The 27799-nt window shown below is 39.8% G+C and overlaps 1 protein-coding gene across 1 annotated transcript in view; it reads right to left on the bottom strand.

Moving 5' to 3' along the window:
• The window catches only part of SASH1 (SAM and SH3 domain containing 1), a 695913-nt gene that overhangs the window by 594664 nt on the left and 73450 nt on the right, over positions 1-27799 (bottom strand). The gene's annotated exons all lie outside the window — the stretch shown is intronic.

Genomic DNA, 27799 nt, shown 5'->3' on the forward strand with positions numbered 1-27799 from the left:
GTGGGTAGGTATGGGTTTGCATTCTCAACCTGACTACCTGCAGACAAGTGGATCTCAGGTTATTCCCTCACACGGATGCCGAGTAAGAATGAGAAGAGCCTGTCTTTGGCCCACACTTTTATTAAGCATAATTGGTCATTGTCTTGTTAAATACTAACCTCAGTGTAGTAGTTTGAATAGTGGCCCCCAAAGATATGTCCAAGTCTTAACCCCTGGTACCCGTGAATGCGACCTTATTTGGAAATACTGATTTTGTAGATATAGTTAAGATATTGAGGTAAGATCATCCTGAATGTAGGGTGGGCTCTAATTCCAATAACTGGTGTCCTTATAAGAGAAAAAATAAGGGTATTTGAGACACACAGACACAGTGACACAGAGGAAAACCACGTGAAGAGAGAGGTTGAGATTGGAGTGATGCATCCAGAAGCCAAGGATCGAGGAGAAAGGGCTGGAGCACATGCTTCCTCAGAGCCTCCCAAAGGAACCAATCATGCTGACACCTTGATTTCAGACATCTAGCTTCCTGAACTATGAGACAAAAAACTTCTGCTGTTTTGAGCAGCAAGTTTGAGATAATTTACCCTAGATAACTAATATACTCAAACACCACTTCATACCTCTGCTCCTGTTGATTTTTAGCTCGTTAGAAAATCAACAGGAACAGAGATATCAATCAGCCACTAAGCTAGAGGAAAGCTCTCTCCCTGATCTTTCAAAAATATTTACTAAAGAAATATTTTTATGTCTCCATAATGAACTAGCTCCCCGCTCTCCCTAATTGGGACCAAACCCACCTATGGCCACAGGACTCCTACTCCTCTGGGGCTCTTAAGAAGCTCTAATCTAGTAGTTTGGCTTTAGGCAGGTCTACTGGGCACCCTGCTCTGGCCATCTTTTTTATCCCAGCCTGCCGCTGGGCCTGCCCCACGTACCCCTCACCTTAATGAGTGTTCCCAGTCAGGGAGTCCTAGCCTTTTTTTTTAAACATCTTTACTGGAGTATAATTGCTTTACACTGTTGTGTTAGTTTCTGCTGCATAACAGTGAATCAGCTATACGTATACATATATCCCCATATCCCCTCCCTCTTGCGTCTCCCTCCCACCCTCACTATCCCACCCCTCTAGGTGGTCACAAAGCACCGAGCTGATCTCCCTGTGCTACGCGGCTGCTTCCCACTAGCTATCTATTTTACATTTGGTAGTGTATATATGTCCATGCCACTCTCTCACTTCGTCCCAGCTTCCCCTTCCCCCTCCCCGTGTCCTCAAGTCCATTCTCTACGTCTGTGTCTTTATTCCTGTCCTGCCCCTAGGTTCTTCAGAACCTTTTTTTTTTTTTTTAGATTCCATATATATGTGTTAGCATACAGTATTTGTTTTTCTCTTTCTGACTTACTTCACTCTGTATGACAGACTCTAGGTCCATCCACCTCACCGCAAATAACTCAATTTTGTTTCTTTTTATGCTTTTTTTTTAAAATTAAGGAATCAGAACCCAGTATGATTTGGCCCCTCTAGGACTAGCACCTCGAACCAGAAGAGCTTGAAGAGGAGCCTTACCTGGAGCTGAGTTTACATACATACTTACATACATAGTCTCCGGCAAACAAATCCTGCACGTGCTTTTACAGAAGAGAAGGAAAGGTTTCCCTGCAGCACCAGTGGGGTCTGCTTTTGACTTCCCTGATCAGTATAGGTTACCAAGGTTTTGCAATAAAGTCTCCTTCCTTCCCCTCCCCCATCTCCACCAATATCTTTAAAAGCAACACGCTTGTAATACGACGGGGAAATATGTTTCCCACCAGACTCAGAGTGTTAGGGAAGGACATGCTTCATTATAGGGTGCATTTTATGAGGAAGAAGTAAATCAGAGGCATATATTAGGAAGCACCCGGGGGCACACCCATGGCAATGACCTTTAAAGGGCAGTAGTAAGTTACTTGACAGCATAACCAGCAAGTGAATGATCCTGCTATGAAAGGTCACCTGCAACTAGAACAATATTTCCTATTTCAGCACCTAATCTGGTACCTTTTGACACATTTCTTTTCCTCAGGATGATCTGATTTCTGGAGAATAGATCAGATGCCTTTGCTTTGCTTTGTGATGAATGTGCTCGATTTGGGCTCATGGTAATACTGGCTGGGACCTGTAGGCAGTCCTTGCTATTTTGGTTGTTTTTAATGCTGGCTATTAAAAAGTGGCATTTGCATAATTCTAGATTATTTTGAGATGCCACAGAATTCTAGAATGTTTAGAATTTAAAGGGGCCTCTGAAACACCTCAGTCTAATTCAGTCCTTTTGTAAAAGAGCACACAGAGCTGGGAAAGATCAAAGGTTACACAGCATGGAAGGGTGGACCCCGGCTCCCTATTCTCTAGCCTGCTGTATTTTCCACCCTAATACAATATTCACAGGTAAGTCAGCCAGTGTTTAGCAAAGTGGATTAGCAGTGCCCTGTGTTTAAATTCCTGTGAAGTTCCTTAATAGGTGTCTCTCTTCTATAATCCAATTATTTCATATCTTTTTCCTACTTCGTTGTTTTCCCAGTGGATCCCCAAGACCCTTGCTTTGTTCTCTTCTCATCTTGCAGATGCCACGTGCTGTGTCTGGTCGGCCATCACTTTTGTTTCCTAATCCAGTTGCATGACTTGATGTTCACAGTCCTACTTATTGTTCTGGTGTGTTAGACCATGACTATCGCTTGTCAAACCTCCTGTCTCTGGTGATCACTGAGGCTTCTCAGTCTTCTGTCCTGTGATGGGATTTTATCCTCACTGTTGGAAGGGAGGAAGTTATCTGAAGCAAATGTGTAAAATATCGAGCGGCTCTGCGTTTGGTCAGAGATACTAAGTTAAACTGAAAAGCTCAGTAGCATCAAGCTGGCTCCGTTCTTGCTTGCCTTTTTCCTCATTGGAAATGTAAAAAATTGATGGATTTCATTCCTCTTTTAATACGTCATTTAAGATGATAATTTTGCATAATCACAATGGTTTTGCTACAGAAATTAATTTATCGGAGTTTAAAAAAGCACATCAGCCACTGAATAATTACTCAGATAATATTCAATAGGCAAACCCACTCCCTTTCCTTCCACCAGGGACTTCCTGGATGTGTACAGTGAACATGAAGGGAAAACACTCAGACAGTGACAAGTTAGCTGGTGCAAGTATGCTTCCTTTCCTTTAAGATTTAGCAACACTGTAATTCCATTCCCTGACCCCAACACAGATATGCACAAGCACATCTCCGAGATCCAAAACGGCTCTATTTTCACTTCAAGAAGAAAGAAAAAGAGGGGAGTAGGGGGGAGGACAGTAATTTTAGTATTTGTCTGAGTTAAAGTACATTATCCTTGAAACTGTTTGCCCAGGAAAAAGTAAAGTTTCCTTAAGTGACTTTTAATGACATGCCTGCATGCCATGCTGTGAGGTACCAGAGTACCTTTAAGTCAGGCTGAGGCCCCGGGGCCCTCCAAGTCGCGGCTGGGCCTCCTTGTTTGGGACTCCCTGGCTGTCCCTCACCGGCTACTCTAGGACCCAGCTCCCTGCAAAGTTCCCTCTTCTGCAAAGTAGTTTGGTGCAGGCCCTTGCTCTTGTCTGTTAATACTTTCAATTTCTTCTAGTCTTTTAAACTTCAGTTTGCTTACTTGTAATATAGGAATAATGCCTGTCTTGTCCTGTTCCACAAATTTGCTATATATAATGATAAAATGAGGAAGCAGAAAAGTGCTTTGAGCATTCCAGAAGAAAGATGCTAATTTAATGCTATTATACAAGAAAATATTTCACCATGACCTTTCTCTACTTCTTTATGTCAAATAGAAATGAAAGAGAGACGTGGAGGATTTCTTCGGAAAACACTTAGAACCCGGGATAAAGTATTACTTTAAGGTTTCTTTCCACTCAAAAATGCTAAGATACAATGCTTATTGAACGGTATATTTCTATTCGATATATCACTACCTCACTGCAGATTCTTGATATGCAAATTTCTATAAAACCAAAGATGCAGACATTCTTCTCATTGACTGCCACAGGTTCTTGAATAACAAGGATAAATACATCATAAAATTGCAATTCAAAGAAGAATGTTCTTATCGGAAAGAACAGACAAGTGACGTGTTTCCTTGCTTTGCAGCACAACAAATATTTTTATGACATTCTGCAAGGATGAATTACTGATTTCTGTCATTTCTTGTTCAGAAATACATGGCATCAAAGAGAGAAATGCACTTGTCAATATGATTCCAACAGCCCAAATGTTAATTCCCAAAATGTTCCTTTTGAAACTCAACTATGTGGTTTAGAATGTAACTAGAGAATTATTCTTAGGGTCAATATTATCAGGCAAAACCTGAGTTTGGATCTGTACCCTACTGGACTAAGGTTTTGCAAAGATGGGACAAAGAGCCAGTAAAGAATTTTGAAAAATGAAGGCAACACAAGTTAAAACACAAGGTAAGTGTGCTGAAATGTACGTTTGAGGCCTGGGGGCTGAGTAGGGGGGGATATTATTTTAGCTGAGAAATAAGAGAATTATCAGACCCTCTTTTCACCATCCCAACCCAGTGTCCATGTGATATTTACATCATCACCACCACAGAGCTCACTTTAAAAGAATAGAAAACTTATGATCACACTATCTCACAAAGAAAACTCCTTTGCACCAGGAAGATCAAAACTTTTCTCCCAAATTCTCTATTTAGAATGTTATTCTGTCCTTCTGGTAGCAATGGGAGGCAACATAGCCTTAGATCAGAGATTCTCAAAGAGAGCTGATACCACCCCCAAGGGAGTTTTTAGAAATTTGCGGGGGCACTGTTTTTGCTCTTCAAAATGATAGGCAGTTTATGACGTTCAGTGGGCAGATGCCAAGGATGCTATACTGTCTGCAGTGTGCAGGAGAGTTCCATACAATAAAGAGTTGTTTCTCACATGGATTTTGAACTTTCTAGGACATTTATGCAGGTGAAAGCCAGCTTATAATTACCTGAGCCCAGAATCCAACTCTGTTTCACACACAAACATAAATTCTTTCTGGAATGGTTTTAAGCTACACTGAATTTTCTAGAAATTCAAGGACTGTGTATAACAAAGGGTGATTACACTTTTTTTCTAATACCTTACCAAGATTTGTTCACCAGTTCAGAAAATCACATCAATAAGGGTAATGTCACTGGTTGTATATGAATTGCAATATAACACAAGTGTATCAGTCTGCATTTATAGCTGTCACATCTATGGTGATTCTACATATTTGTAGCTGTCACATTTATGTTGATTCTACGTACAGCTGTGAGCATCTGACATCATTACATCTTCCAGTAAAGCCATATCATTTACTATAATTTCTTCTTTTATTTCTCATTAAATTTTTTTAGATTGGTTCTAAAACTACATGTATGTAAGTAAGTTATATCATTCGTGAATATAATTCAGGATAGGAAAGGGAAAACTAGAAAATATTTACATTAAAAAAGACTGTTGGGTGTAGCAGCATTGAGAGCCATTGGCACAAATGAAATGCTGCATTAGGAGATCTGATCTCCTCCTCACGTGTGGTCTTGGAGAAATCATGTGATCCCCTGAGTCCACACAATGGAAAATGGCGGGCTGCACTAGATCGCTTCCAATTTTAAATCTCAGCCACCTGACTTAGACATTAGTTTCAATTAAAACACTTTGAAAAAATAAAAGCACCTTAGGTAACTGGGCAAAGTAAATATTTTTGAACTGGTGCAAAGTGTTGAATGAAATTGAGTGACTGCTCTAGATAAGAACAACCATGGTTAATTGGAAAATTTGGGAACACTTAGGCAGGATTGTATGAAGGAATAGTTGAGCATATGTACTCTTTGTGTATCTGTTAAAATTATGCAGTCATTGAAATCTTAAAAGAGAATTTTGAAAACATGGGAAATCCTAATATGTTAAACAAAAATCAGGAATCAAAAATTTGAATTTGATAGGAAAAATATGTCTACAGAAACATAGAAGGCAATATCGTTGGATACTAGAACTCCTAAATTTTTTTAAAAAGTATTATTTTCTCAATTTTACACAGTTTCTATAATAAGTATTTATTATTAATTCAAGGGAAGCTAACTGTCTTAGTTATTTTGGCTGCTATAATAGAATACCATAGACTGAGTAGCTAAAACAACAGAAGTATATTTCTCACAGTTCAGAGGCTGGGAGGTCCAAGATCAAGGTGCCAGCTGATTTGGTTCCTGGTTTGCTGATGGACACTTTCTTGCTGTTTCCTCACATGGTGGGACATGGAAAGGAAGCAAGCTCTCTCATGTCTCTTCTTATAAGGCACTAATTCCATTTATGAAGGCCCCATCCATATGATGTAATTACCTCCCAAAGGCCCTACCTCCTGATGCCATAAACTTGTCAACATGTGAATTTTGCAGAGAAACAAACATCCAGTCCATAACACTAATTTTGTTCCCTGTTAACTGGTATTTAATCAGTAATTTTTACTTCGTAATTTTTTGTTGTTTAAAATGTTACTTGTTTAAATATAAGAAACTAAACACAGCCTCCCTTGATGGTTAGTCAATCACAATGCCTCAAGATCATAATTTTAAATACTACAGATCATCCAGAATTATAGATTTGAAAGGAATTGGAGATGGGATTGAATATGTATTTACCCCAGCTCTAGTATTAGAAGTTTAATTAAAAAAATACCTAGTCTTACTTTAGGTTTTATGAATTTATTTAGTTTTAGTTTTGTTTGGTTTGTTTGTATATATCAATATTGTCTATGTCTCATAAACAGCAAATCTTGGAGCAAAATCTGGGGCTCAAGTTAATAAAGGATTTAGTTGACTGTCTTTCTGAGCCAACTTAGATTTTGAATTTTCAGATCAGGTTTATGTCCTGAAAAAGTACATGGCAAATCCATGCTTACATACCGTAAGTGTCAAATAATAGTAATATGTAGAATCTTTATGACTTGGTTAAATTACATTAAATTAAAATTTTAGCACCACTCTACCCTATAAACCTGCTCATTGCTGATGAACTAAAAATGCAGTAGCCACACTCTGATTATATTGAGATTCTCTTAGGCCTAAATGTCACCCAAATAGGCTAAAGCGTTCTCTCTGCTGAACTAGTAGTGTTGGCCACGATTAGTTTCCTAGTGGGAGTATCCTATGGTCCAGCCTCTTGGCCAATAGCTGAGCAGGTAAACTCTTTTTTCCCCCTATCTCTCAGCCCTTACTACCCAACTCCCACCCCCATATACACTGAAATTGCCTTGAGGACAGGAAGTCACCAAATATCACAATTATATGGAAAAGGAAAGCAACCAGCTTTTGAAACTTTCATCAGCCCCGCTGGCCAGGATGACAGATACCTGTCTTACATCTCTGCTCTAGGTACCTAGCCAGTTCCTTAACCACACAGTAGTGAAGACTGGGACCAACCTGACCATCTCCCAGGTCCCTGCAAGCCAGAAGAAAGCCTTGTAGGAGGTGAGGGTATCTGGGCCAATGTGGTGGGCCCCTGTGCTACTGTTTGCTGCTTCCGCCTGGGACTACAGTTCCTGTAGGTTTTCCAGTCCCTCCCACTGGTGATCCAGGTGCCACCTACATTATTATGTAAACCTAGAGCTTCACTTTGAGCTATCTGACCTCCAAATACAATTCTGAAACCACATTACATACTGAAATGAAATACTACTTACGTAACTATCCCGAGACATGAGATTGTTAGTTCTGTGAGAGCATCCTGACTGGTAACTAGCTGTAGATGCTGAGTAGGCTTCTTAACCTCTCTGAACCGGTTTTCTTTCCTATAGAGTAGTATTTATATCTGCCCTAATTCATGACTATAAAACCAAAAACTAAACCAAAAGCACTTGGTAAATTTTGAAGTACTAAATTAATATCAAGTCACATTATTATTATTTTTTATGCATCCAAATGCACAGGGCAGAACAAGGCCATGATACATTCTCATTGACTGCCTGAATATAATTATGATAATTACTGGTCTTTTTATTGACAAGCCCATCACTGCCTAAAATTGATGAGCAATGATGTGATATTTACATAAAAACAATAAGTCTCATGCTAAAATTCATAGACACACAGATATAATAGTCAAGATTGTTCAGCAGATCAAGTATAGAATTATAAATTCACTCTATTCAGACTTGCACTTGTTAGAAATGCACATTCTGGACCTCGCTATCAGATTCAATTTATTTAACTTTGCATGTTGTTTCCCTTCCATTTGAACACTGGTGGGCCCCATAAAAAATGTTGGAGACAGACGGTAACCCCAGTTGCTTCTCTATTGGTTTATTTGTATGTTGGAAATTTTTTTTTTTTTTCATCTTAGTTACTCTGCGATTTAACAGTAGGTGGCTAATGGAAATGTTATTTGTTGCAGTGGCAGACTAAATCAGTGGGAAATAAGGGATTGGAGGGGGAGAGCTGGGGGAAAAAAAGAAATGTGTTTACACTTGAAGATGTCACATGAAACAGCTGGAGCCCTGAGCCCTTGATTCTGGAACTGGCATGTTCTTTAAAGAACTCATCTACATTATTATATCCTCCTTCACACTTAGAGATCTATTAATTTACAATTAGTTGTATTGATTTTCTAGTAGATTTGTAATTTCTGTAATAATTTACAGAGTACTGAAGAAATTAACTATGCCCCTTGGAAAGATAAGCATTACTGAAAAGATAGTTCCTGGCACGAGTTACCGAACACATCACTGAGTGTCTGGATTTTCAGCTTTAAAGTCTATATTAATTACAGCAGAACTGATGGGGGAATTCCATCTGACCATCCAAGAAACATCCTTCTTCATCCTATACCCACTCACGCCCATAATATTTTAATAAGAATTCTAACCTGGAGATACAAGTAAGAATATATCATTTCTTTTTTTTTGGAGGAGAGAGGCAGGTTCATCTTCAGCCTTAAAACCACAGGAGAAAATTTCCCCCCAAATCCATGTATACCCTAAGCTGTATTTTTTCCCCACACTACAAGATGTAACAATAATTAGTCAAAATACATGCCAATGCTTGTAACTCCTTTAAATGATTTCAATTCCCTTAAAAGTTCTAGTGGGTACTAGGATGTGCCAGGCACTGTTAGCCCTGCTCATACACAGCGGAAATCTCAGTCTGTGGAAACCATTTCCTTGGTTTTCCTGTAGTAAGACTTACCTGCTTCTTATTGCTCTGGTTTTGATTTTGTTTGCTTGTGTGTGTGTGTGGTTGTGTTTTATCACTCACCCTTTTATTTTATTTTATTGGCCACATGGCATGCGGGATCCCAGTTTCCCAACTAGGAATTGAACCTGCGTCCCCTGCAGTGGAAGCGTGGAGTCTTAACCACTGGACCGCCAGGGAAGTCCTCCCCCTTTTATTTTAAAATAGTGTTCTCTGGTATTGACTGAACCAGATTTATAAACAGCCACGTGTGGTGACTTTCCCACTTGACTGCAATGTCTTGCTCGTCTGTTTTTGCTTCTCTCAGTTCCAAGAGGGCACTGGCTGTGCATCAGTACCTTAGTCTAGACCAATGCCTGGTTTGGAATAGCTGCTCAATTAGTACATGGTTAATGAATGAATTACAGAAATGTGGAAATGTCTAAAGGCCTGATACGAGACAACTGAGGTTAGAGATTTTTAAGAATGCTCTGTTTTTCCCTGTATTTGTAAAAAAATGTAACAGAGATAATAACTCAGTGGAGATTACAGTTTTGGGAAATCTAAGATGTATTTTAGTTCTGAACAGTTTTGTCCTGTTACATTATTATCTAACACGTTACTCACCACCTATGGTGTTTTTGTATTGTTCCTGAGAAAGAATTCTATCCAGGGACTTGGACTGAATACCACAGCACACACAGTCATGCTCTCCTTCTAGATCTTATGAAACTAAACACACTTCTGATTCAAGGACTCTTTGCTTATCTTCCTTATTATTACCAGCATTAGCTCTTTGGACTGTTGGCTCCAGATCATTATAATGGAAATTTGAAGGAAAAACTGGAGACTGACAGTCTTTTCAATAATATGGTACTAAATAATTCGTCTAAAATGATCTTTAAGTTCAGTCAAGTAGATATTGAAAATTATATCAAATTACAAGCAACTACAGGCATACCTCATTTTATTATGCTTTGCTTTATTGTGCTTCACAGATACTGCGTTTTGTTTTTTGTATGTTTGTTTGTTTTTTACGAATCGAAGGTTCTCGGCAACCCTGGGTCCAGAAGGTCTATTGGCACCATTTTTCCAACAGCATTGGCTCACTTCGTGTCTCTGTGTCACATTTTGGTAATTACTGAAATATTTCAAACCCTCCACCAGTAAAAAGATTACAGCTCTCTGAAGGCTTAAATGATGGTTAGCAGTTTTGGGCAGTAAAGTATTTTAAAATTAAGGTATGTACATTTTTTTTTAGACAATGCACACTTAATAGACTACGATATAGTGTGAACATAACTTTTATATGCACAGGGAAACCAAAAAATGTGTGTGACTTGCTTTATCGCGATATCTGCTTTATTGCAGTAGTCTGGGACTGAACCTGCAATACCTCTGAAGTTGGCCTGTAAATAGTTGGTGTAAAGGGATTCAGTAATAATCACGTGTAATATTAAAAAAGCACTGGACAACTTGTGGTTGCCAAGGGGGGTGTGGGGGAGGGATGGATTGGGAGTTTGGGATTAACAGATGCACACTATTACATATAGAATGGATAAACAAGGTCCTACTGTACAGCACAGGGAACTACATTCAGTATCCTGTGACATACCATAATGGAAAAGAATATGAAAAAGAATGTAAACATATGTATAACTGAATCACTTTGTTGTACAGCAGAAATTAACACAATATTGTTAATCAACTATACTTCAGTAAAATAAAATTTTTTTAAAAAAGCACTGGACAGGAGGCAGGTATCTGATTGTGGGTGTGTTTATGATATTCACTAACCACGAGTCTTTCTGAAGGCATGTGGCCTCTCCAGGCCTCAAAAGAGGACTGATGAAATTATCCCCTAAATTTCCTTTAGCTGTAAATTTTTATGATTGCACATTCCTTGAATGGTACTCATGAAGATGAGAAAGAACGGACAACAGAACATATGACCCAATTCCGTTTTATAAGTCTAGACATAAAACTCAACCTCACAATGAGAACTGGTACTCCACATGTATTCAGATAATCCGTCAATATGGTGAGGGCTTTCCAAAGGGCCCCATTGCCACCCCTCGCCAACTAAAAAGCCAGAAGCAGATACTTAATCAATATGAAAGAGCAGTCACACAGGAATATTCTGCGTGTTAATGCCAATGAATATTTGCTGTGTGCCCGCATTATAAATCTCACCCTCCTTCCCAACCATAAATCAGTGGAGCATGTTGATGCCTACTGTCTTCTGGTGTTTGTTTCTGCCAGGCCAGGGAGAATTTAAGTGCTGGTACATGGTTACTCACTTCAATTTCAAGTAACATCATGGCTCCAAAATTATAACTCACACTCTAAAAGAAAAGTGGACCTCACTGTGACAGAAAGATCCGGTGTGATGAACGTGGCTCATGGGCTCCCCTCGCGTGTGAGGCCTCTGGATTTCTGGTGGAGCAGAGACTTAGCTCAGTCAACACTAATTGGTGACCAGTGGCTTCGTGAAGTGCTGTGCCTTTTGAGGCCTTCTCTTCCATCAGTGGGACAGTGTAGTGATAAGAGAGCAGCACATGCCATTCTGCCAAGGGATAGTCACGGCACTGGACTAAGTCTTCCCCACTCCTGGTCTGGACAGAACTCCTTATTTCAGCCTGATCCCGGGCCCACTACATGCTAACCCACTGAAGCCACAAAAACATTCTTCCCTCTTAAGCTTTCAAATTACTTTGAAATATAGGATATTCACCAAGAAAGCAGTTAAGTCAAAGACAAGTTGAGTACGATTAAATGTGAATAGAAAAGAGACATTTATGGAACGCCTGCCACGTAGGCCAGGCACTGTCCTAGTCACCTTGAGAATATTTAACCCATTTACCTTGCCTTAAATAGTGAGTCCAAGGTTATACAACTAGTAGCTGGTGGAAGGGTATTCAAAGAAATTTGTCTTTTTTGTAGAAATAAGTTTTAAACTTTTTAACTGGGAATAACTTCAAACTTACAGAAAAATTGCAAAAGTAAGATTCACCTAACATTTATCCCATTTGATTTGTCGTTTGCAGCCTATCTTTGTTTTTCTATAATATGGAAATTATAAATCATTATGTTTTTAGAATCGTTTGAGGATGTGACATATACCACGACACTTTCTCCTAAATACTTCAGCATGTATTTCATGAGAATAGGGATATTTTCTTACACAACCACAGAAGAGTTTTCAACTTTGGTATATTTAACACTGTTACCATGATCTTATTCTGTATTCCAATTTTGTCAATTGACCCAGTAATGTTTTTTAATGCCATTTCTTTCCCTCTAGTACAGGATCTAGTCTAGGTTCAGGTATTAGATTTAGTTGTCATTTGTCCATTGGCCTGGAACAGTCCTCAGCATTCTTTTGCCTTTTATGTATGATATGTAAATATTTGAAAAATATAGACTCCTCACATAAAAATTTAGTCTGTCATTTTGTGTTTGACTAATATTTCCTTATGATTAGCACCCTCACCCAGAATACTACATAGGTGGCGTTATACCCATCTCTTGGTATCACATCTGAAGGCACAGGTCTCATTGGCAACATTAATTTTGATTACGTAGTCAAGGTGTGGTCTGATCACTCCATTATATAATTAATGTTTTTTCCTTTGCAACTAAAAAGTAGTCAGTGGGGAGACATTATAAGGCCATGCAAGTATCACGTTCTTCATCAAAATTTTCCCCTAAATTCAGCAACTCTTGAAAATTTTTGCCTGAGGCACTCTTATGATGGTTGCAAACGTTGACTTTCCAACTCAGCACTCCTTCCACTCAACATTCACTGTAAGCAAGAGCCCTTCCTAACCTGATTTATCGGATTATTATTGGTATGGAGGCATGAATGCCTTTTGTTTAATGATGTATAACTAATTACTGTATTTAATTATTTTGGTACTCAAATTGTCCCAGATCCATAAACAAAAATCCCCTTAATATCTGGCTTCTGTATCCTTGTGGACATCTTTTTTTGTTTTCTTTCAGTACCTTCTACTTTCTGGCATGACAAGATATTCCAGCCTTTGGGGTGGTTTGTTACACAGCAACAGATAACTGATATAGCAAAGTCATGGCATTGTCTTGGAGATAGCTCTGTCCCAATCTTCTGGAATTCATAACAGGGTGATTATAGTCGAAGGGAACAGCGTTTCCAAGAAAGCTGCTATTGGATTAGACAGGGAAGGGGCTGGCCAGAGATTGCTAAGGTATTTGCCCCACAGGTCTCAGGAATATGGAGCAATGGGTCCAAATTTTGGGTCCCAGTTTTGGCTTTGTACTAAGCAGTGATGTGACAGTGACAAAGTCCCTAAACTGCTATGTTCTCATACATAAAATAGGGAGATGGGCTGAATCCTCAAAGTCCTTTTCCACTCTGACTTGTCAACTGATGTGTTAATTCATCTGGTCAAAGTCTGAAGTTCTGATGAACTGACAAGTGAATCCTGGCCTTTGAAGGAAATGGATGGCAGTAAGATTAGGAGACAGGCAGGAAGAGTTCTCCAAGCAATAAACATCTCTCCTAAAAAAATGTGTTGTTGCTTCATCTTTATAGCCAACCAGATAAGGTAAGGTGTGAGGGGAGCTTCTTACTCATTCTCTACAGATGTTTGGGGGATAATAGCTCACAATAAACCATTCCACAATTTTACCTCTTTGTAAGCATTTCTGTTCAGTTACATGCAGGCCTTTAAAAAATAATTTTGCCCAGAGGTAACAGGCTTAAGTTCGGATGGATAATGTTCACCTAACTTGAAGGAGCTCATGTAGTATTTGACAGAACATTCAGTTCCACAGAAAACATCACAAAGAGATTTACTCTGTTTTTGAAAATGTGATGAGCATCACCAATGAGTACTGTCTGTCAAGAGGTACAAAAAATCCAGGCCCAATGGCATTTTCTATTGGGCTGCAGCCAGGGTCACGGGAAAAATGGCCAGGCAGTCCGGAGGGTACAGGCACAATGGAGTGAGCGGCAGCAGTGGGCACTGGTCCAGCAGAACTCTATTCCTAGCGCGCTTGCTCGCTCTCTCTCCCTCTCTCTCTCTCTCTCTCCCTTTCTCTCTCGCACATTCTCTCCCTTCCCACTTCTCTTCCCAATCCTACTTCTTGCAGAAATGAAGATCTGTTTTTTAGAGCAAGCACAGCATGACCTCAGGAGGCATCTCCTTTCAGAAGTGCCACCGGACAGAGATCCTAGCAGCCAGCCGCCTCGAGGGAAGGTGCGCCAAACAGCACGTGAGAACTGAGTGCTACCTGGGGGCCATTCATTTTGGTGAGAAAGCAATTCCTTTTATTCAAAGGGGATTAACTGTTACTTAAATGGGCTAAACAGGATAACTGAGAATTTAAAACAACTTATTGATTACGCTCTTCTTTACTGGACTGGGAAACAGTCCTTGAGGGATTGGATGCTATTTTCCTGAAGTTGTATGAATGAAAACAAAATTCTCCAAAACACTCTTTCTTGCTTTTCCACCAAATCGTCACTATACAACAAAACATTAAAGTGCTAAATGTGTTTAGATGGGGATCATTAATGTCACGAACATTGTGCACTGGGTCCACACGGACACCTGACAAAGCTCCTGCTATAACGTGAACTGGCTTCATCACCTTAGACAGAAAGGGCATTCCTAGAAGACATGTCTTCTCGCTCAGCGTTGGCAAACTTTTTCTGTAAAGAGCCAGACATTAAATACTTCGGGCCTTTTCAGGGTCATAAGGTCTCTGTAACAACTACTCAATTCTGCCACTGTAGTTTGAAAGCAGCCATAGAGAAGATATAAATGAACGAAGGTGGCTGTTCCACCCTAAAGTTCCAATAAAACTTTATTTACAAGGACAGATGGAACAAAAGAAAAGAGAAAAACAGAAAAAGGTGGACAACCATTTTTTGCTGATATCTATTCTAGCTTCTTTCTCACTAAATAATTATGAATTATTTCATCTTTGAATCTGTCTTCTCATATGTCAAGTAAAGATACTACTTTTCTATCTCACAGGTTTTCACAGAAAAATTTTCAAAGATTTTCAAAGGCATGAAATACCACACAAATGTACTGGGCTTCCATTACCAGGGAAATCAACAATCCTAACTTGGATCCAGTGCAGATTCTCCTAGGACTCTGGTGTGCAAAAGCAGACTCCAAGGTTCAAAGAAACACATCTACAAATTGATGGCTCCTGCCCCATCCACATCAAGGCCTATTTTAGACGGATGACTATTGCAAGCCTAGCCTGCATTTGGTATTGAAATCATATACCTTCACTCTTGGGGCTGCTTCAGACATGCTATGCAGTCATAACAGAAATATATTTCTCATCATGCTCAGCACTAGGGTTTGAATTAGGTAAACAAATCCCAGGATCCCTTCCATAGGCTTCCCTGTCAATGACCCATGTCCTACAATTTTCCCCTTTTTTTTCAGAGTCTGCCTCTGTGGATTTCTCTCAAGATGTATGCACATTTATGTATCTATACAAATCTATATGAATACATATGCAACATATAGTTTTTCTCCTTCTCTACCACAAAGTGGTGAAAGCCCGTACTAAGAGCTAATGATCCAGCTCATTTCAGATTAACTGAACGGGCAATGAATCAGGAGAGGATAACACCATCATACATGGACACCATGTCAGCCTCATTACTCGAGTCGCGCCAATTGAAGGAAAGGCAGTAAAAAGAATCCCATTTGCTTCCTTTGTCATAAAATCACAGCTCACAACCAGCAATGCGTGTGGTATGAGATGTCCACAGTCCCTGCACAAACACACACCCATGCCTGCATTCCTGTTTCATAACTGCTGGAGCCTAGCCTTTAGCCAGCATCTTCCCCGGGACATGGAGCCATTCTAGGAAAAATTTAGTACCAGAAACTTTGAGACAAGTAGCTGCTAAATAGAGGTTCGATAATAAGCTGTCACCTGCTGCTCTGTTTTACACTGCGAATGTAAGAATACAGAACATTTTAAGCAGCTTAAGGGCAGAAATAATAGAAAACTAGTAATTTTGGTAATTTACATATTTATAGAGACTGTGGAGATTTTAGTCAGTAAACAATGAAGAAAACAGAGTTGTCAATGATCAAATGCTGCCTGCCATGAAGAGCTAAAACCGGTAATTTACAGCTAAGCTCAGTTACACCTTTGAAATTACTGCAAAGAAAGAAAAATAAAACACCAAAAATGTGCATTTTGGTTCAGGTTATCAGCTTTAAAACTCTATAAAATGAATGCATCTGAGCATGTGACATTTCATACAGGTAAAAAATACCATTACAGAGAATAACAGTGCCAATGAAAAACGAACTGTGCAAATGGGTGATAAGGTTTCCTGCACTGCTCTCTTGGGAATATCTACATTTTTATACCAACAAAGGCCTTCAGTCAAAGGAATAACTCTCTAATAGTACAATCCAAGGAACTGCAGGCAAAGACTCCTTCCCGCTGAATCCCATCACCTCTGAGTCCTGGCTGATGTCCTCACCCTGCCTCAGATCAGTCAGTGGCCATTTACCATTTATAGGGTCTATTCTCCCCATATTTCCTACCCCTTAAAAATTAATTAAACTTCCAAATCACCATCAGGCACAGTGCCCATGTGAACAGAGAGAATCTCAGGGTACATAAGATGTGGGACAATTTTCTTTCATACCCCGTGACCTATGTGTAGGGCACCCTTTTAGCCACTTGAGCCATTGTCCAACCTGGATAAAGCAAAGATGGGGGGAGATAATATTTATTGAGCTCTTACTATGTGACTTTATTTCTCACATTAGCACTGTGAAGTGGGCATTATTATCTTCATTTTATCGAGACAGAGTTTAGGGAGTTTAGGGAACTCTCCTATGAAGCCACAGTGGGTGAGCAGTGACTCTGGTAAATGGTGGCCAGGATTCATCCTCAATGTCATATTCATTTTGTTCTATCAGGATATCTCACTTCAACTTTCTGCAGAGTGGGCCTGTGAGTGTTTGCAATGTATAGGTTACCATCAGATTGGACTGCAGATCTATTTGCTAGATACCAGGGTTTGACTTATATATCTCCCTACATGATAGTATAAATTGAAGATTTGTAGGAGGATAAACAATCTTGATTATAAAATTAAGAAAGGCAGTCTTGTTAACACAAGCATTCTACTCTTCCTGGCCTTTTATATAAGATTCCATGTAGTCCTCTAACTTTCTCTTCCAGGACTCTGTGTCAGTTAGTCACAGCTCTAATAGTTGGCATTTTAATGTACAGAGAAGTAATACCTGCAGTAGGTTTTAATTGACTGATTAGCTGAACAGCTAAGCCATGATAACATTTTCCCTTTTGTTACAAGATGCAGTTGGGGGGTGGGGGGGTGGGGGGGTGGGATGATGGCATCCAGATTGGAGAAGAAGGAAACAGAGAAGTGGGGAAAAGGCAAAGCAAAAATAGAACAATGAAGAGCTGGGTAGGAGTGGGTAGGTGGGTAGGGGGCCAGAGGTGAACTGGTCCTAGAGATGCTGTGGGTATGCTCACCTATCTCCCTGACACAGCATGTGCAAAGGTCCAGGTGCAGAATGAGTCAAGGACAACACGCTGTGGTGGGCACTCCCCAGACTTTTGAGCCTCCTCATTTCCAGCCAGTTCACTTTATTTGGATCCTCTTTTTTCACCAGTTCAGTTTTCTACCTGGCCATACACATGCAGGAATGCAAGCATGCTTTCACAGCCCAGTAGCCCCATATCCTCAGCAGACCTATGCAAGTCCGCAGCCCCTAACAAATAAAAGGACTGGATCACTATGAAGATGGAAAAACCCTTGGAAAGATCCAAGCAGAATTTTTCAAACCTCTCTTCATCATAAAGCATCCTCTCCCATTTTCTATCTACTTCCTACAAATTCTAGCAAACGCTAAAGATATTCTTCAGTGGAAAACTAAAACACGTTCAGCTAGGGGATTAGCTAGAGGTGTTAAGCAGATTGATTTCAAGATGCTCCAGACTTTCAATTCCTCAAGAGTAGACTAAGACATTAGTTGGATCCAGCATCTTAAATGGGAAGCTGGCCCAACTGCAAGAGTGGAGACTGACCCAGACAAATTGAAAGTGATTTCGGGACACCTGAAGCATCAGGCCTGCGCTGAATCTGCAGCAGGATCTGAACAAGAGCCTGGAGGTGGGCAAAGCAGGAGGCCCTATTCACTTAACCTCTGCATTTCTGCGAAGTCAGTGCCCAGTTTTGAGGTAAAAGGAAGATTAATCAGACGCAGGCAAACCTCAAGCATCAAAATGTTCTGTAAAGGCAGAAGTAGCTCCTGGCTGGCTACTACAAGTAGATAACTTTGAAAAAACTATTAGTAAGGGCAAAGCCACCTGAATCCTGAGATTTCAGCTGACAGCCCAAAGTATAAGCATTTTACAATTACTTCAGCTGAAGTTAAGGCTGTTTTCCTATGGAAAGTCAAAAGAGCTATGTGTTTTACTGATGTTAGCAGAAAGACCTAACAATAAAATGTTACCTTACCAAGATTTTTGTGGAAGATTGCATTGCATGTTGTTTGACCTGTTCCTAGGGCAGCTTAAAGATTTTATGTAAGTACAGTAAGCCGCCTGCGTACGAACAAGTTCTGTTCGGAAAGCGCGTCTGTCAAGTCCAATGTGTTCGTAAGTCCAACAAAGTTAGCCTAGGTATCCAACTAACACAATCGGCTATATATCAATAGTACTGTACTGTAATAGGTTTATAATACTTTTCACACAAATAATACAAAAAAACCAAACAAACACAAAAAATAAAGACCACATTTTTAATCTTACAGTACAGTACCTTGAAAAGCACAGTAGTACAGTACAACAGCTGGCATACAGGAGCTGGCATCGAGTGAACAGGCAAGAAGAGTTACTGACTGGAGGAGGGAGAGGGGGTGGGAGATGACAGAGCTGAAAGATCGTCAGCAGTGGGAGATGGAGGGTCTGTACAAAAGCACAACCACTTGTAGAAGATGCACGCATGTGACAATGTACGCCAGACACATGAACTAACTTACATGATTGGACACGTGAACACATGTTTGCATCTTTGAAAGCTTGCAACTTGAAGTTCCGTATGTAGGGGACTTACTGTATATGAGATTGTCTTCCACCCAGTTGAGAGCACTGATTCCTGATACCCTACCAAACATGACTTACAGATAATTCTATACCTGCTTTTTCCAGCAACAGTCCCTGCTGAATAAGCATCCACAGGGAAAGATGTTCTTCAAGGAAGGCAGGCACGTCAGAGGCCATTGAGTTGAACACTCTCGTTTCACCAGTAAAGAATGTGAGGTGCAGAGGTAGATAAGAAAGTAGGTATATTTTCACAAGAGCAAGTGAAAATTCATTTTAAATCTAACTTTCTCTCTGTGGATGGGCTCCAGGCTCTACCAATGTTGCCAAAAGTCAGAAAAGACGTTAAAGACAATAAAAAGAGAAAAAATTGTCAGCACGGAAGCAAATATAACTACGGTAGAAAACTTCCAGAAATTATTTTTCCTTTCTTCTTCACTAAAAGCATTCTCAAATCTCAGGCATCTCAGTATAGGATGCTATATTCGTATTTCTGCAAGAAATACTCAAAGACAGGATTTACAAACTGTCCATGGCCAAACTAATTTAATTTTAAATTTATTTTCACACTTTCAAAGAGTATTTTCTGAGATTTCACTGCGTGCCAGGCATTGGGCTGTAAAATGAGAAAATGCGTGCATTGTCCTCAAATTGCTCATCTTCCAGTGGGTTTCAGAGAACTGGGCTTCAGAACAGAAATGAAACTAACTAGGTACCCCCTTTGGTCTGATGCAGGCAAGCCTCAGAGGATGGAAGTCCTCAGTGTGTGGTCAGGCCTACAGAAAACTTAAAGAAAGTTATTATCATAGATCTTTGAAACTCATCTAAAAGTTGATATTTACCCTTCTTTAAAATCAATTAATTTCCTGGCTCTCTCTGGTATATTTCATTCATGTGACAATTAGAAGACGTGGGGTTTTAAATAAACATAAGCTTTCATTTTCAACTTCACCATTTTTATATATAACCAGTAAGTTATAGACTAAAACATAGACAATAATTATCTCTGGATAGTGACTTTAGGAGTGATTTTGTTTTCTCATTTTTGCTTATCCTATTTTCTAAAATTTCTAAAATGAGCACATTACATTCGAACTGCAATAAAATAGATCTATTTTAAAGCCATTGTATTAGCTTTCAGTTATGTGCTAATGGAGAATATATACATACAGGCTGATACAAAAGGTTGGCCAAAATGGAAGAACTTCTTCCAAACGCTGAGTATCCGATGGGACAAAGAGATGGTGACCTGAAGCAGGGAGAGCCACGTAGAGTCCTGAGCTCCTTACTCAGCTTGTGGGGACTGGCAAGATTGATGGTGGGAAAGGAAGATCAGAACAGGCAACCAGGTGTGAGGTGAGTCACAGACTTTTGTTGCAGAGAAGCCTAACTTGGGGAAGACAGATCAGGAGTATAAATGTATTAGTTAGGGTGGATAAACTGTTGTCACAAACAGACCCAAATTGCAGTGGCTCACACACAACTGAATGTTCTTCTTTCTCACCTAACAGTCCAATGAGAGTGTTTCATGGACTCTGTTCCCCTCAGTTTTTCAGAGGCCCAGGCTGGGCATTAGCTCTGCCGTCTTCAACATGCAGCCTCTGACGAGCCTCCGGTAGCTGGTATTTCAGCCACAGGAAGTGGGAAGATCATGGAGGGCCACCTCTAGAATGTTTTATGCGCCAGGCCTGTAAGTTTTGCACGTCACTTCCATACATAATTCCAGTGGACAAAACTAGTGCTGTGAGCACAACTGTCGTTGGGCAGCCATATAACCAGCTACTACTGAAGAAGGGAGGAGCCAAGGTTGGTGAATATCTAGCACTTATTGCCACAGAAGGGGTGAACCACAAGAATGAGACAGCTAGTAGAAGCTGGTTAAGAGGTTTCTCCTGGGAGCACAGTAATACCACGCGGTGTGGAGAACGTATAGCAGTATTCATATGGTGTGCTTCACAGTCTAAGACATCTGGAGAGATTCCACGCTACAGCACCATCTTGAAAATTCACAATGCCTATTAGTACATTAAGCGATCTTAGAACTTTTATAAAAAAATAAATCCAACATTTATAGAAATATCTGCTTAAGCTTTCCAGCATTTCCTACACCTATGTGACAGCAAATCAAATTCCATTTGTGGGTCAGTCCACCATCTTGAAATGACTCCTGCTAAAAAATGCCGTTGGCTGTGCATACTTTCTGAATCTATTCTAAATAAGGGGCATATTTAGCAAAAACATGCATTTTCTTAGTCCTCAATTAGAGCCAGAAGATCTGTTTAGCGTATTAGAATTGGACTAGGATGACTTTTTATTTTGTTCTATCATAACCATAAAGAAGACCCTTGAGGTAATCAATCAGATCAACTTTTTATGTTTTCTTTCCCCATCCAGATAATGAGGGCCAAGATACTGACCTACCTTGTAACGCGTTTTACAAAATCAACATAAAGGTTTATATTAATGTTATTAACCAAATTAGCAATGAAATGGCTAATAAGTAATTAGCCATGGAAGAGTGACTCCACTATAATTGTATGCTCAAGGATTTGCCACCCCTCTTGAAGGTTTGACCTCACGGAGGAAACAACTAACATCACTCTTTATCTTTGGATATTATGGATGGCAAATAAGGTCTGGCTATAAAAAAATATCATTTCTGGCAAATGAATCTTTGGAAGGTTTATAAAAACTGATGCCTCACATCTAGCCAAAAATATTTATTAAGCTCCTACCTTAAGGTAGGTTTATGGGGAGTGTAAAAAATTTTGTACTGTTTTTGACTTCCAATAACATACAGGTTTATACATAATTATGATAAAAATCAGGATGTGAGATTAGGGCTGCAGAAAATTTCTTATACAGCATATAGGAGAGGATCAGAAAAAGTTTCAAGAAAAAGATAATACTTAAGCTGCCCTTTGAAAAATGGTTAGAAATTCAGTGGATGAGGTAGGGATGGTGAGTGAGAAATGCAAGATCACAGACTGTTTCCCACAATTAGAATCATATTAAGAGGAGACTAAAGTCTTTATTAGCATTAATCGTAGGTGGTAGCTACAAGGAACCAGCCACCTCTTTAGTTCTGGTTTCCCAAAGTGTTTGGAGATAGGTTAATGTGGGTTCTGAGAAAAACAAGGTTCCTATGGTTAAAAAATAAGTTAGAGAAATATTAGGTTAAATAAGGTTAAACCTATTTCATTACTGGGTGCTCTTTGGTGCACAAGGATATGCAAATGAGCTCCCTGACTCTCTAAGGTGAGGACGTAGAATAAAGAATTTTCCAAATGTAAACCAAGGCCCAAACTTCCTCCGTGTATGTTCATTCATATTACACCTTAAGGACAGTTTAAACCTGAGCTCAATTTTGTAATGTGGCTTTGATATTTAAGTATTTTTAAATGCAACAAATGTGACAAATGTCACATGAACATAGGTAGCTCTAACAAGTGTTTAGGGCAATCTCAGAGACGCTGGAGGTTATTTGGACCAAGAATGATTGATTTTTCTCTTGATTGCTACACTATTCAAGGCTTAGTTTGTAAAGTCATTGCTATGAAAGCAGTGTAAATCCAGAAAAATATTCAGGTCTTTTGTCACAAGAGGAGACCATCGATTTTGGAACTAGAAACAATATCTGAACCCATCAAGAAAGAGGAGACAGGGTCATTTTGGATATAAAAATATCAAGTCACACGTAGGGCTGTGAGACTTAAGAGTCTTTGACAACTCAGAAGTAGATCTGCCTGATGGGAACTGAGGAAATGGGTCAGGGATATCGGTAGAGGATTCCTAATGAAGTATAAGGAAATCAAAATGAATACAATGGGTTGGTTATTAATATTCTACCCATTAAAGGCACAGCATGAAGTCATAGCAAAGCCTCCTGGTGCTGCCTGTAGAATAAATGCTAAGTAAATGAACAATCATAGCAAAGCTTCCCTCATTGTGGTTTAGTTTCTGATTCTTTCCCACTTGTTCTCATGTAGACGCCAATCCTCATCTTTAAGTCCCAGAAACTTGGCAGATTTCTCCCTACCCTGAGTGTAAGAGAAATTGTCACATGAGAACGTAAAAACGATATACAAAGAATTTATTTACCCAGCATGGGAAAAACTACTTTAGAAAGAGCATACAGTCTCTTAACACATTACAATGAATGAAAGGAGAATGAACTTAAGCAAAGGAGAAGATAACAAAAGCTCTTATCTAATCACATCAAGTAGTCATTTTTGTGTTCCTCAAGAATGATACCTGATGAATTCTCTTATTTGTGCAAAAATTTCTTTTCACTTATTCAAATGTGCTTTGAATAACTTAGTGTTTCAACTAACTATCATACTTCTATGCGAACACACGTGTGTGTATAGATGTATAATCCATCAGTTAGCTGCTATTTACTGAGTACGTACTATGGGCCAGGTACTATTCTAAGTTCTTTATGTATATAAACCCATTTAATCTTCATAACATCCCTATAATGCTGGTACCACTGTTCTATTTTACAGATGAAGAAACTGAGGCAAAGAGATGTTAAGTGCCTTGCTCAAAGCAATGTGGCTAGTAGTTGGTGAAACTATGATTTGAACCCCAACTGTCTGTCTCCACATCCTAAACGCTTATTAAACTATTAATGCTATTTCTTCTACTTGTATATGAATATGATTCCTTCAAAAAAATTAGGTTCTGAACACTTAGACCCTACTCAGGTCTTAGTAAACTAGATGAGGCAAAACATTCATAATAACTTCTAGAGGGACAGACTAGTAATTTTCTCCTTTTGAAACTAACAATAAAAACATGACAAGTGGCATCCACCTCTAATCTGAGGAGTCACCTAGCCTCCTTCCTTCCTGAGATCTGCCAGCAATAGGTTGGCTTACAGTGTTTGAGTAGACAAGCTGCCTACATTCAAAATGATATAGATAACTGACACAATTAGGGAGAAAACTGAGAGGGTTCCTGCTTTTCCAGAATTACCAAGGGAACTACTGCAATTCTTCACTTCCCTTTGGCAGATGACCTGCCGGCCAAGCACCCATTAGCCTCCTTCCTCGTATCTCACCTGCTTCAACACCACAGTCCCGGGCAACACTGTTCATGACGACACTGGTTTTATTACCATGGCACTGCTCATTACGAACGACCTGTGTGTACACTTCTGCATCTCCAGCAAAACAACAAAAGAAAAAAGAGAACTGGCCCATCTCCCAGTGAGCTCTTGCAAATTCTTTGCGTGTTTCACAGAATGTATCATGGCTGATAAACCTTTATCAACTCAGCATCACAAAAATAAACATAATCATGGTTTCATGCGAGCCATTTTGGTGTATATAAGCAATGGGTCACACGCCTTCCTTTTCCTTTGACCCACCCTCTATGGAGCCTGACAGGTGGGGTACATCCTCACTCTGGACTGGCTCTCCGGCTGTTATCATGGCTCCCCCGTGCTTGCTCAAAACCAACAACACATTCCTTGTTGGTCCAGCTCCTGGGGACTGTGCATTAGGACTCAGTCTCCAAGACTTCATGGGGACTGGGTCTGTCCTAAAAGAGCTGAAAAAATTTATCAAATAGATGCAGTTTTACTTTTAGCATCATCCATCTACCTCCTTGCTTCCTGAGTTCCTTCTCTCTCCAGTATTCCTTCATCTGCCTGCGTCCCAGGAGCTGGGCACCACAGTCTCTCTCCCAACTCAACAAAAACTTCTACCCAGGAAGGGGCCCAAATTAACAATTTTATAACTTGGTGTGAAAAATGTACTGCTACCTCGGGTGTGAGCTCTTCCATCTAATTGCAGAATACAAGCCTTACAGAAAAGGTTTTCGAAACAAGCAAAGTTCCCAGAACCCCTGAACTTACTCCACATACAGGGGTCACAACTCAAATGCCTACAAATGCCACTCTGGTGATGGAAATGAGTAGAGCAGGCAAGAGTCAGACAAGAGGGAACAGTGAAGCCTGGGGCACTCTGAAGAGCTCACATTTTCTCTAAACCTGTTGCCACTGTTGTCGTGAAAGAATATAATCCTAGGCTTGTCAGATATTCTAATTTTTTTTTTCTAGTGGAAGTGGAAAATATGTCCCTTTATGTGATTACTTCTACGTTTTAAATGTTGGCAGTCAATCAAGACTTTAAAATCACTCCGCAGGCCTTATAAAAACACACCGTGGGTCTGAGCTACCCCAGGGGCATGCAGTTTGAGACCTCTGCCTTGGACAATGATGTTCTCTCCATCTGGTCCTTAGCCCCCAGTCCCATAACTCCTGCGTATCTAAGTTGTGTATGGTGATTGTCCCGAATCTGATCTGGTTCTAGAGCTGGTCATTAATATCTTTATTAAGGAGAATGCTTTATGGTTTTCAATGCACTGTTAACACACACAATCTAATTTTCACAATCATCAGTCAGAATGCTCTTATTGACTCTATGGTGATATATTACTATCTGCTTGACTATGATTAAACATATGCATATATATCACATATGTATGTATGTACATATATAATATGACATTATATGATTATCTGTTATGCTGTAAGCTTATATGCTGACAGCAAAGCTCTCTCCAAATTCGTTTTTTAAATTATGAATATATATATATATATATATATATATATATATTGTGTTTTTTTTTGGCCGTGCCACATGGCTTGAGGGATCTTAGTTCCCCGACCAGGGATCGAACCCGGGCTCTCAGCAGTGAAAGCGCAGAGTCCTAACCACTGGACCGCCAGAGAATTCCCTCTCCAAATTCTTAAAGGTAAACTACATAATTTGCACACAATGAAAAAGACCAGATTATGCAAAAAGGACCTTAGAGATAAAGTATTTCCTGGGTCAGAAATAAAAAGAGCAAAAAGTTGGTTATAATCTAATAGGCGGTACGAAGAATTTAACATGAGAATATTTTGATCTTTTGGTAGAGCTGTTGGTGAGTTTGGTAAAAAAAAAATTCTTATGTCAGAGAGGAAGTCTCCATTCTCTCTGGGGCAGAGGATACTCTGCCTCAAACATAACCCAGCATGTCCTGTCCTAGAGGGAGATAAATAAATTATTATCAGAAAATTAACCCACTTGTTTACAGAGCTTAGAGTCTTCATTTATTATGATTCAGTGCTTACCAAATAATCGTCTGATCATAATTCAGCATATATTTAGATTTTTAAAAAGAGAGTGGATGCATTGGCTGGAAAAAATGGGTATCAAGTTCCCTGAACAGTCACATCTCTTGCTGTAAATTTATAAATTGGCAACCAGGCCAGTTCTCCTTCCACTGCAACAGCTACAGGCAGGTCAGGGTGGCCCAGAAACAATGCGGGGACCTAAGGCCAGTGATGTGGTCTAAGAAGCATCATCTACGCCCACCAAGGACACATTTCCATGCCAAATCAGGCACAACCCAAGCAGGTGACCTTTCCCCTTCCTAGTTTATGTCTAAACCTAAAGGGACATTTGCTTAATCAAGCATGTGAAGCTGGGCCTAGGAAGATTTCTTTGAACAGTTTTATTGAGATATAACTCATGTAGCATAAAATTCATCCATTGAAAATGTACAACGAAGCCATTTTTAGTATATTTACAGAGTGTAATCTAATCATCATAATCTCATTTTAGAACTTTTTTTTTCACCTCATAAAGAAAACATGCTTATTAGCAGTCATTCCCCACCCCAATCCAGTTGTATTTTCTGTCTCTACAGATGTGCCTATTCTGGACAAGTCACATAAATGGAATTATACAATAATAAATAAAGAGGCCTTTTGTGATTGGCCTCTTTCGCTGATACCACGTTTTTGAGGTTTGTCTGTGTTGTGTGTGTCAGTACTTCAAATACAGCTACTGTGAAGATTTGGAGAATGACTGTTGTGACCAAAACCCCAAACTGCAAACTCTGCTGGCGATGTGGTTTTTGTTGTTAACATTCTTTTCTATTGCTCCAAGGGTTTTTTAAAAAAGAACACTCCAGTGTAATATTTTAGCCCCAAGGAAACTTTACTACTCTCAATTTATTTTTTATTTTATTTTATTTAAAAAAATTTTTATTGGAGTATAGTTGATTTAAAGTGTTCAATTTAATTTAAATCACACTTCCTTTTTAAAAAATGCAATCTGTCCCTCTTTCTGTTACTAGGTTCATTTTTGCACATCCCTTCCCTTCCCTACACCCACCCTCCTTCCTGTCTGCCGGCGGAGCAGCGCAGGCTGTCCTGCAGAGGCTCCTGCTACCCTCCCACTTTCCAGGTGGTAGTGGGGGGCGGGGAGCGGGTTCCTCTGCCTCCAGGGCTCGGAGATCAGCCCCCATTTACATCACCTTCCTTTAAGTCGCAGATAAAATGAGTTATCCTGCCTCTGAGCTCCCTCCGGACCCAGCTCGGCGCAGTCCATCATGACTCTAAGTGAGTGAGGGCAGGGACCAGACCTCAGTCATCTTATCCCCCATCCCCAGCGGCCGTACACTGCACCAAATAAAAGAGCTACAGATGGAACTGAAT

This window comes from Eschrichtius robustus, chromosome 9, assembly GCF_028021215.1.
Source record: "Eschrichtius robustus isolate mEscRob2 chromosome 9, mEscRob2.pri, whole genome shotgun sequence".
Classification (NCBI taxonomy): Eukaryota; Metazoa; Chordata; class Mammalia; order Artiodactyla; family Eschrichtiidae; genus Eschrichtius; species Eschrichtius robustus.